A 12,500-nucleotide genomic window follows, 5' to 3' on the forward strand; every position below is an offset into this window, starting at 1 on the left:
TGGTGGGGAGGGGGGTAGTCTGGTGACAGGGAAGGAGGGGGGTTAGGCTGGTGAGGAGGGGGGTAGTGTGGTGACAGGGGAAGAAGGGGGGGCTAGGCTGATGAGGAGGGGGTAGTCTGGTGACAGGGGAAGGAGGGGGGGTTAGGCTGGTGAGGAGGGGGGTTGTCTGGTGACAGGGGAAGGAGGGGGGGCTAGGCTGATGAGGAGGGGGTAGTCTGGTGACAGGGGAAGGAGGGGGGTTAGGCTGGTGAGGAGGGGGGTAGTCTGGTGACAGGAGAAGGAGGGGGGCTAGGCTAATGAGGAGGGGGTAGTCTGGTGACAGGGGAAGGAGGGGGGTTAGGCTGGTGAGGAGGGGGTAGTCTGGTGACAGGGGAAGGAGGGGATTAGTCTAGTCTTGGGGAGGGGATTAGCCTGCTCTGGGGAGGGGGGGGGGGGAATTAGCCTGGTGACAGTGGGAGGAGAAGGGACTAGTCTGGTTGTGGGGGAGGGGGCACAGGAGGCGCTTTCACTACACACTGCAGAGTTTTGGGTTATATATTATATTTTGTTTATTACAGTACCTGCAGGGCCGGATTAACAATGGGGCTGATGGAGCTGCAGCTCCAAGCCCACCTTCAAAATAGGCCCACAGCAACTGCATACTGCTGTGCTGCTGTAAACAGGAAAAAAAATTCCTGCTACAGCAGATTGCCAGTGACGCTGCGGTGTGGTGACCACAGCTGCAGAGCAGAGCCACCCCGCCAGCACCTCGCTGCAGGACAAGACGATCAAGCCAGCGGCACTAGGACCCAGCGCTGCTGCTGACGGCATCTCCGCAGTGGGGATGAGTGGTAGGGGACAGGGCAGGCCTTTACATAACACAGCGTACGCGACGGGGCAGCCTGGACCACGACCCCAGCCTACCATGAAGCCCTTGCTGAAATTCCTGCTCTGGCGGCTCCCGCGCTGTTCTTTTCTCAGCCGCGGCTCCATCTAGATGCCAGACGGGCCGTCCGCGGCTGTGCCGTGATTGGAGGCCGTGGAAGGCCGGGTGTCCCCCTCACACTGCCCGGTGCAAGTAGGTCAGAAACCCCGGAGTCCCCTCTTATACCATTACTGGTGCCGCAAGTGACAGGTACTGTAATAACAAAATATAATATATAACCCAAACTCTGCAGTGTGTAGTGAAAGCGCCTCCTGTGCCCCCTCCCCCCACAACCAGACTAGTCCCTTCTCCTCCCACTGTCACCAGGCTAATTCCCCCCCCCCTCCCCAGAGCAGGCTAATCCCCTCCCCAAGACTAGACTAATCCCCCTCCTTCCCTGTCACCAGACTACCCCCTCCTCACCAGCCTAACCCCCCTCCTTCCCCTGTCACCAGACTACCCCTCCTCATCCTAGCCCCCCCTCCTTCTCCTGTCACCAGACTACCCCCCTCCTCACCAGCCTAACCCCCCCTCCTTCCCCTGTCACCAGACTACCCCCTCCTCATCAGCCTAGCCCCCCCTCCTTCCCCTGTCACCAGACAACCCCCCTCCTCACCAGCCTAACCCCCCCTCCTTCCCCTGTCACCAGACTACCCCCTCCTCATCAGCCTAGCCCCCCCTTCTTCCCCTGTCACCACACTACCCCCCTCCTCACCAGCCTAACCCCCCTCCTTCCCCTGTCACCAGACTACCCCCCTCCCCACCAGCCTAACGCCCCCTCCTTCCCCTGTCACCAGACTACCCCCCTCCTCACCACCTAACCCCCCCTCCTTCCCCTGTCACCAGACTACACCCCTCATCACCGGCCTAACCCCCCCCCCCTCCTACCCCTGTCACCAGGCTACTTCCCCTCCTCACCAGCCTAATCCACCCTCCGCACCCTGTCACCAGGCTAACCAACACCCCTCACCAGACTAATCCCCTCTCCTCCCCCTGTCACCAGGCTAATCCCCCCCCCCACCCTACCCAGAGCAGGCTAATCCCCCCTAAACTAGACTAATCCCCCTCCTTCACCCTGTCACCAGACTACCCCCCCTCCTCACCGGCCTAACTCTCCCATCCCCACCCCTGTCACCAGGCTAACCCCCCCTCACCAGACTAATCCACCCCCCCACCCCTGTCACCAGGCTAACCGACACCTCTCACCAGAATAACCGACACCTCTCACCAAACTAACCCCCCCCCTACCCCTGTCACCAGGCTAACCGACACCTCTCACCAGACTAATCCCCCCTCCTACCCCTGTCACCAGGCTAACCTGCCCCCACTTACCAGTCTAATCCTCCTCCTGTCACCAGGCAAATCCTCCCCCCCTATAACCAGGCTAACCCCCCCTCACAAAAATAATCCCCCTCCTCCCCCTGTCACCAGGCTAACCCTCCCCCTCACAAAACTAATAACCCTCCTCCCCGTCACCAGGCTAAACCCTCCCCCACCAGACTAATCTGCCCTCCTCTCCCATCACCAGGCTAATCCCCCTCCTCCCCATCACCAGGCTAACCCCCCCAACCAGACTAATCTGCCCTCCTCCCCCATCACCAGGCTAATCCCCCTCCTCCCCATCACCAGGCTAACCACCCCCCCCCCCTAACCAGACTAATTTGCCCTCATCCCCATCACCAGGCTAATCCCCCTCCTCCCCCCATCAGCAGGCTAACCCCCCCCCCGCCCCCCTTACCAGACTAATCCTCCCTCCCCCTGTCACCAGGCTACCCCCCCCCCCCCCTCCTCACCAGGCTAATCCTCTTTCCATCCCTTGTAACCAGGCTAATCCCCCTCCTCCCTCATCACTAGTCTGATTCCCCCAGCCACCAGAACACCTGACTGTTCTTCCCCCTGTCTTCCTCCCATCTTCCATTGCTCTTCCCATATCTCCCTCCTGTCTTCCTCCCATATAGCCACTATTCTTCCTCCCAACCCTGTTCTTTCACCTGTTTCCCTCCCAGTGGCGGAACTAGAGAGTGGTGGGCCCAGGCGCATCAATATGCATTGGGCCCCCCCTCCCATATACAAAATAGGGACCACCCAAAAAGTGGGGTTTGGTCTCACTGAGAAGGGGTATCACCACACAATAGTACCCTCAAATGGCACCACACAGCAGCGCTCCTAATACACCTTACACTACACAGCAGCACTCATTATACACCTTACACTACACAGCAGCCCTCATTATACACCTTACACTACACAGCAGCCCTCATTATACACTTTACACTACACAGCAGCACTCATTATACACCTTACACTACACAGTAGCACTCATTATACACCTTACACTACACAGCAGCCCTCATTATACACCCTACACTACACAGCAGCGCTCATTATACACCTTACACTACACAGCAGCCCTCATTATACACCTTACACTACACAGCAGCCCTCATTATACACCTTACGCCGCACAACAGCCCTCATTATACACCTTACACTACACAGCAGCGCTCATTATACACCTTACACTACACAGCAGCGCTCATTATACACCTTAAGCCACACAACAGCCCTCATTATACACCTTAAGCCACACAACAGCCCTCATTATACACCTTAAGCCACACAACAGCGCTCTTTATACACCTTACACCACACAGCAGCACTCATACACCTTACACCACACAGCAGCGCTCATTATACACCTTACGCCGCACAACAGCCCTCATTATACACCTTACACTACACAGCAGCGCTCATTATACACCTTACACTACACAGCAGCGCTCATTATACACCTTAAGCCACACAACAGCCCTCATTATACACCTTAAGCCACACAACAGCCCTCATTATACACCTTAAGCCACACAACAGCGCTCTTTATACACCTTACACCACACAGCAGCACTCATACACCTTACACCACACAGCAGCGCTCATTATACACCTTACACCACACAGCAGCACTCATTATACACCTTACACCACACACCAGCGCTCTTTTTACACGTTACGCCACACAGCCGTGCACCTTAAACACCTTACGCCACACAGTAGTGCTCCTTACCCACCTTACACCATACAGCAGCGCTAATTACAAACCTTACACCACACAGCAGCGCTCCTTATACTTGTAATCCCACACAGCAGCACTACTTATACACGTAACGTCACACAACAATGCTTCTTACACATGTCCCGCCACTCAGCAGTGCTTCTTATACACGTAACACCACCCAGCAGCGCTTCTTACACATGTCCTGCCACACAGTAGTGCTGCTTATACACGTAATGCCACACAGCAGCGCTCCTTATACACATAATGCCACACAGCAGTGCTCCTTATACATGTAATCCCACACAGCAGCACTTCTTATACATGTAATGTCACACAGCAGCGCTCCTTACACATGTCCTGCCACACAGCAGTGCTTCTTATATACGTAACACCACACAGCAGCGCTCCTTATACACGTAATGTCACACAGCAGTGCTCCTTATACATGTAATCCCACACAGCAGCACTTCTTATACACGTAATGTCACACAGCAGCGCTCCTTACACATGTCCTGCCACACAGCAGTGCTTCTTATATACGTAACACCACATAGCAGCGCTCCTTATACACATAATGTCACACAGCAGTGCTCCTTATACATGTAATCCCACACAGCAGCACTTCTTATACACGTAATGTCACACAGCAGTGCTCCTTATACATGTAATCCCACACAGCAGCACTTCTTATACACGTAATGTCACACAGCAGCGCTCCTTACACATGTCCTGCCACACAGCAGTGCTTCTTATATACGTAATGTCACACAGCAGCGCTCCTTATACACATAATGTCACACAGTAGTATGCCTTATACATGTAACGCCACACACAGTAGTGCTCATTATACACAACGCCACACAGTAGAGTGCCTTATACACGTTGCGACTCACTGTAGTACTCCTTATACGGGTGTAGTATGGTATGCCGGCGTCCGGGCTCCCGGCGACCAGCATACCGGCGCAGGGAGCCTGACCGCTGGCATACCGACAGTGTGGCGAGCGCAAAGTAGCCCCTTGCGGGCTCGCTGCGCTCACCACGCTGCGGGCACGTAGCGCGCACCACGCTATTTATTCTCCCTCCAGGGGGGTCATGGACCCCCACGAGGGAGAATAGCTGTCGGTATTCCAGGTGTCGGGATCCCGGCGCCGGTATACTGTGCGCCCGGATCCCAACATTCGGCATACTGAAGACCACCCCCTTATACACGTTATAACACTCAGTATGTGAGTGCACTATTTTTATAGACAGATAGTTAAAAACTGTTTAAAAATGTTTCAAACTCGCGCACACACACACACAGCACTGGCCACACACCCATACCAGTAGCCACACCCCCACCATGCTGGCCACACCCTTTGCGGCGGCACACAATAGGCCCTTCATAAATTTCAGCTCCAGGCCCATGAGGACCTTAATCTGGCACTGAGTACCTGTCACTTGCGGCACCAGTAATGGTATAAGAGGGGACTCCGGGGTTTCTGACCTACTTGCACCGGGCAGTGTGAGGGGGACACCCGGCCTTCCACGGCCTCCAATCACGGCACAGCCGCGGACGGCCCGTCTGGCATCTAGATGGAGCCGCGGCTGAGAAAAGAACAGCGCGGGAGCCGCCAGAGCAGGAATTTCAGCAAGGGCTTCATGGTAGGCTGGGGTCGTGGTCCAGGCTGCCCGTCGCGTACGCTGTGTTATGTAAAGGCCTGCCCTGTCCCCTACCACTCATCCCCACTGCGGAGATGCCGTCAGCAGCAGCGCTGGGTCCTAGTGCCGCTGGCTTGATCGTCTTGTCCTGCAGCGAGGTGCTGGCGGGGTGGCTCTGCTCTGCAGCTGTGGTCACCACACCGCAGCGTCACTGGCAATCTGCTGTAGCAGGAATTTTTTTTCCTGTTTACAGCAGCACAGCAGTATGCAGTTGCTGTGGGCCTATTTTGAAGGTGGGCTTGGAGCTGCAGCTCCATCAGCCCCATTGTTAATCCGGCCCTGCTTATCAATACTATAAAACATAGTCCCTACTGATCTACAGTATCAAGACAATGGAACCTAGATTTTAATAGTACAAATATACGTTCTATCACAGATCAAGTGGACTTATGTGCATCAATATATTGTACTTGCACTTTGGAGGACAATCGGGAAGCAACAATGGATTCAGAAGCCAGGTGAAACATCCATACCCCAAGTACCATGTAACTTGGCCAAATAATGACATTTTTAGGTGTGCACTGAGGAAGTAACCAGAGTAATGTGTACTTACCAATCAGCCATCCTTCCGGTATTTGTCCCACCTTAAACGTAGCATACAGCGAAAACTGACTGACCACAATGCTCACAATTCTTTGGTTTGCATCACAACCTGCACATTGGTGGAATAGGTGTGGCAGTGATTAAGGAACACATGTGCTCCCAGCCAGGGATAGACTATTTGAACTGAACTGTTTCTGAGCAGCTAACAAACTTGATAATTATGTCTCCAAGGAAAAGGGAATACGCCAATAAATAATTTTATATGTGTGTGTGTGTGTGTGTGTGTGTGTGTGTGTGTGTGTGTGTGTGTGTGTGTTTTGTGTGTGTGTGTTTTCCTATCACTGACTGAAAGCTCCCAGTAGCATATAAGTGGAGAACAGCCACAGTTTGTGTAGGCCTGATAAGGCTCGTGACATTGCAGTGTCTGGCTCAAGTTGAGTTTTGACAAGGTCATACAGGTGCATTAATTTGGTGAGATTGAGGCAGAACATCTGCATGACCTCATCATCAGAGAGTGCATTAAGGTTCACCCACCCAGGTAAGAACCTAGGCCTACGTAGGCTCTATGGCACCTCTACCTGCTGGTTCCTCTGTACTGTTTCTTGGTCCCGGGCCCTTTCAGTCAGCTGGCGCAGCCCACATGACATCACTGCCTGGATCCAGGCTACACCAAAACCTGCCTCTGCCATGGCTGAGAGCAGAAAGTGAGGCTGCAAGTAATTTGGTGTCTTTTATTAGCATCCAGATTGTCTTAGGCATAATTATAATGGTTTACATACTGTATGTTGCTTTTTGGAAGTGGTGCATTGAAGTGCTATTTTGATGCGTTTTTGTGTGAATTTGTGCGTATTTGCAAAGACGATTCTTAGTACAGTAAATGTGCGGTTTCCATTGATACCAATGTTTTTTTTTAAGATGTTTGTACCGATGGTGATTTGTCACCAATTGGAGTGCAAAGTCGTATTTGACATGTGACTTCCATGTAAATTGATCCTTAGTAAATTCGTGCTTAGCAATATTGCAGCTTTTTCTCAAAAGAAATAAAAAAAGACAAATCAGCCAAAATCGACCTTTAGTAAATTTCATCCCAAATCTGTATCACAAATGGAGGCCACCACCTGGATGATATATTTAAAACCACTTGAAAATAAACTGTATCCCATGCACTTTTAGAGTATGTACTAACATTTACCATGACTTTTTTGTTAACTTTTAAAATCTGGGAATTTTTTTTTTTTTGCCTCATCCTGTAGCTGGTAAATAAACCAGTCCCTGATTAAGCTATTCCTCATATGGACTGACCGCCATCACAAACTGCTGATACCTACCACCATAGGTTCCGCCAATACAAGTCATACACTGTTCTGGGATTGTTTGTTAGTCCAGGAGTGTGCAGTTATAGCAGATTCCTTTGAAGCTTGCACCAGATTATGGTTTGCAACTGCCTAATGGAAATATCATAGCACACTTATATAATTGAGCAGTGCCAAAACTAAAGACTTTGGTGCCCTCTGCCAGAAAGTTCATTGGTGCCCCTCCCCCTACCGGAAAAGGGAGTGTTCTCATGCAGAAAGGGTGTGGCCACACAATAGTACCCACAGTTCAGAGTATGCTGCAGTGTCACATTACACCATACAGCAATGCCCCTCACACATTACACCCACACACTAGTGTCCCTTACACATTATGCCCACGCAGCAATGCACCTTACACATTATTCCCACAGAGTAGTAGTGACCCTTACCACATTATGCCCACACAGTAGTAGTGCCCCTTACCACATTATGCCCACACTACAATGACCCTTACCCATTATGTCCACACAGTAATAGTGCCTTATACACATTATGCCCACATAGTAGTGACCCTTAAACATTACACCCACACAGCAATGCCCCTTACACATTATGGCAACACAGCCATGCCCCGTAAACAATAGTACCAAACAGCAATGCCCCTTACATATTAAGCCCACACAGCAATGCCCCTTACACATTATGCCCACACAGCAATGCCCTTACATATTAAGCCCACACAGCAATGCCCCTTACACATTACGCCCACACAGCAATGCACCTTACATATTACACCCACACAGCAATGTCCCTTACACATTACACCCACACAGCAATGCACCTTAAACAATAGTCCCAAACAGCAATGCCCCTTACACCTTACATCCACACACCAATGTCCCTTACACATTACACCCACAAAGCCATGTCCCTTATACATTACGCCCATACAGCAATGCCCCTTACACATTACACTCACACAGCAATTACCCTTAAACAAAAGTCCCAAACAGCATTGCCCCTTACACATTACGCCCACATGGGAATGCGCCTTACACATTATGCCCACACAGCAATGCCCCTTACACATTACACCCACAGCAATAGCCCTTACACATTACACCCACACAGCAATGCCTCTTACACATTACATCAACACAGCTATGCCCCTTATACATTATACCCACACAGCAATGTCCCTTACACATTACACCCACAAAGCCATGTCCCTTATACATTACGCCCATACAGCAATGCCCCTTACCATTACACCCACACAGCAATTACCCTTAAACAAAAGTCCCAAACAGCATTGCCCCTTACACATTACGCCCATACGGCAATGCACCTTACACATTATGCCCACACAGCAATGCCCCTTACACATTACACCCACACAGCAATGGCCCTTACACATTACACCCACACAGCAATGCCTCTTACACATTACATCCACACAGCTATGCCCTTTATACATTACACCCACACAGCAATATCCCTTACACATTACGCCCACACAGCAATGCCCCTTAAACAATAGTCCCAAACAGCATTGCCCCTAACAAATTACGCCCACACAGCAATATCCCTTACACATTCCGCCCACACAGCAATGCCCCTGACACATTACACCCACACAGCAATGGCCCTTACACATTACACCCACACAGCAATGCCTCTTAAACATTACATCCACACAGCCATGCCCCTTACATATTACAAACACAGCAATGCCCCTTACACATTACACCCACACAACAATGCCCCTTACACATTATGCCCATACAGCAATGGTCCTTACACATTACACCCACACAGCAATGCCTCTTACACATTACATCCACACAGCTAAGCCCCTTACACATTACTCCCACACAGCAATGCTCCTTACACATTACACCCACACAACCATGCCATTTACACATTACACCCACACAGCCATGTCCCTTATACATTACGCCCACACAGTAATGCCCCTTAAACAATAGTCCCAAACAGCATTGCCCCTTACACATTACACCCACACAGCAATAGCCCTTACACATTATGCCCACACAGCAATGCCCCTTACACATTACATCCACACAGCAATGGGCCTTACACATTACACCCACACAGCAATGCCCCTTGCACATTATTCCCACAGCAATGCACCTTAAACAACAGTCCCAAACAGCAATGCCCCTTACACATTACACACAGACAGCAATGTCCCTTACACATTACGCCCACACAGCAATGTCCCTTACACAGTACGTCCACACAGCCATGGCCCTTCCACATTACGCCCACATGGCTATGGCCCTTAAACATTACACCCACACAGCAATACCTCTTACACATTACGCCCACACAGCAATGCCCCATACACATTACGCCCACACAGCAATGCCCCTTACACATTATGCCCACACAGCCATGCCCCTTACACATTACGCCCACACAGCAATGCCCCTTACATATTACGCCCACACAGTAATGCCCCTTACACATTACGCCCACACAGCAATGCCCCTTACACATTACACCCACACAGCAATGCACCTTACACATTACGCCCACACATCCATGTCCCTTACACATTACGCCCACACAGTAATGCCCCTTACACATTACGCCCACACAGCAATGCCCCTTACACATTATGATCACACAGCAATGCCCCTTATACATTACGCCTACACAGCAATTCCCCTTACACATTACGCGCACACAGCCATGTCCCTTACACATTACGTGCACACAGCAATGCCCCTTACACATTACGCCAACACAGCAATGCCCCTTACACATTACGTCCACACAGCCATGCCCATTACACCCACGCAGCAATGCTCCTTACACATTCCGCCCACACAGCAATGTCTCTTACACATTACGCCCACACAGCAATGCCCATTACACATTACACCCGCACAGCAATGCCCCTTACACATTACACCCGCACAGCAATGCCCCTTACACATTACACCCACACAGCAATGCCCTTCGCACATTCCGCCCACACAGCAATGCCCCTTATACATTACACCCACACAGCAATGCCCCTTACACATTCTGCCCACACAGCAATGCCCCTTATACATCACACCCACACAGCAATGCCCCCTACACATTCTGCCCACACAATGCCCCTTACACATTCCACCCACACCACAATGCCTCTTACACATTATGCCCAAACAGAAATGCCTCTTACTCATTACGCCTGCACAGCAATGCCCCTTACACATTACGCCCACATAGCACATATAGCACTAAATAATCAGTGCTCCTTCACTAGCTGTTGGCCTGTTGGCCTGCCCTCTACAGTTTTGCTGCCTGCCCAAATACCACAGCTCCTCGGCGCAGGTCACTGTGGAAATGGGCTGGGAGAGAGTCCCAAGAGATACTGCGGGAGATGTGGGAGATGAGAGGGGGCAGAGCACATGTAATGTATGTAGCAGTGCACCTGTGGTGATGCATAGTACATAGGTGATTGAGGGTGGATGTGACCAGTTCTCTGCCCACAGGGCATATGCGCAGTGTGCCAAGCATTGTCTGCACAACCCTAGTTGGGTTCAGTATGATTTCCCGATGGACGGGTTGCCAGATGTCTTAATACCGATTGCGGCATCCTGTCCATCAGAATCCCGACAGCCCCCTCTAAAGTCCCCTAACCCTCCCTTATGGGTGCCTAAACCTAACCCTCCCCGGTGGGGCCTAACTCTCCCCGGTGGTGCCTAACCCTCCCTTGTGGCTGGCTAAACCCAACCTTCCCCGCTTCGTGCCTAAACCTAACCTCCTCAACTATGTGCCTAACCTTTTCTGCCCGGTCCCTAACCCTAACCTTCCCGGCCCTGCACCCTAACCCCCCTTCTCCTGTCTAAACCTAACCTCTCCACCCCACCCCCTCCCCACCCCCCTTCTCCCTGCTTCAGGATGCCAGTGCGTCCCGCTGTCAGGACGAACAGGATGCCGGCTCTCTGTGTTACGACACCGGTATCCCTAGCGGCGTCGGTGTGTAGATGCCGGGATTATGGCATCCTTTGGGATTCCGGCATCGGTATATTGACCGCTGGGATCCCGTCCGTCAGGAAGCTAACGCTTCCCCCCTAGTTACAGCCCTGCAAGGGAGAATGCAGCATATTTCCCTCATAACTGCTAAACCTGATTGCGGATTCAAATGACAATATTGGGAAAGATATTAAACACTGTGATGAGGGTCGGTGTTACCATTAGGCAAATCTAAGTTGCCTAACACCATTTCTCCCAGCCATCCAGCCATTTTGTCATGGCAGATTCTTGGTTTTGAAGGACTATCCTGTGGTTCCGCTATCATAGCATTTACCTGATCTGCGGGTGGCTGGGAGGTGCTGCAGGCTGTGGAGCCAGGTGTCTACTTACCCAGGTCTGGGCCGGTTGGGGGGTGGCCCAGCGGTGACCTGGTCAGAGACCACCCCACCTTCCACTAAACCCATTCCTCACCTTTATCAAATGTTATGATATCTGATAAACCCCTGCACTGTCAAAACCTAGACACAGTGCCTTCAACAATAACAACCCCCATTCCCGGAACACTCATTTGTTCGTAGGTACTCGGCTGCTGCCTGGACTTCGCACTCAATGTAATAGCAGTGCAGGAGCCACAGGCATCAAAATACAGACATAGGAATGTGACTCTCAAAGAACTCATATAGGGAGCTACATAAAGATTCTCAGGAGGTCTCCCATCCAGGAATAAACCAAAGCCCTTACTGCTTAGCTTCCAAACGGGACAGACGCCTAAAGCTAACTGAATTACTAATACCAACTGAGCTCCTAATTAGTGGTTTCCAAAATACTCTCCTGCAGTTACCTCCAATGCAAGCTAGTAACAATCTGTTCAATTTAGCTACCTGTAATTAAGCAACTAACAAAAGGGTATACAGTTATATTTTCACCACATTCATTATATATACATTCTTAAGCAATAGTAATAACTCTGGAATGATAATTCATTAAACATGTAACAGTAATTGCA

At 50.9% G+C, this 12,500-nt stretch overlaps 1 protein-coding gene across 2 annotated transcripts in view; it reads right to left on the reverse strand.

Annotated features, from left to right (window-relative positions):
• The window catches only part of CCKBR (cholecystokinin B receptor), a 197,255-nt gene extending 190,644 nt beyond the window's left edge, over positions 1-6,611 (reverse strand). For both annotated transcript variants that reach the window (XM_063950795.1, XM_063950794.1), the window contains exon 1: positions 6,214-6,611. The gene's annotated coding sequence lies outside the window, so the exon portion shown is untranslated. The remainder of the gene's footprint in view (positions 1-6,213) is intronic.
• Positions 6,612-12,500: the final 5,889 nt, after the last annotated feature.

This window comes from Pseudophryne corroboree, chromosome 2 (assembly GCF_028390025.1).
Source record: "Pseudophryne corroboree isolate aPseCor3 chromosome 2, aPseCor3.hap2, whole genome shotgun sequence".
Taxonomy (NCBI): domain Eukaryota; kingdom Metazoa; phylum Chordata; class Amphibia; order Anura; family Myobatrachidae; genus Pseudophryne; species Pseudophryne corroboree.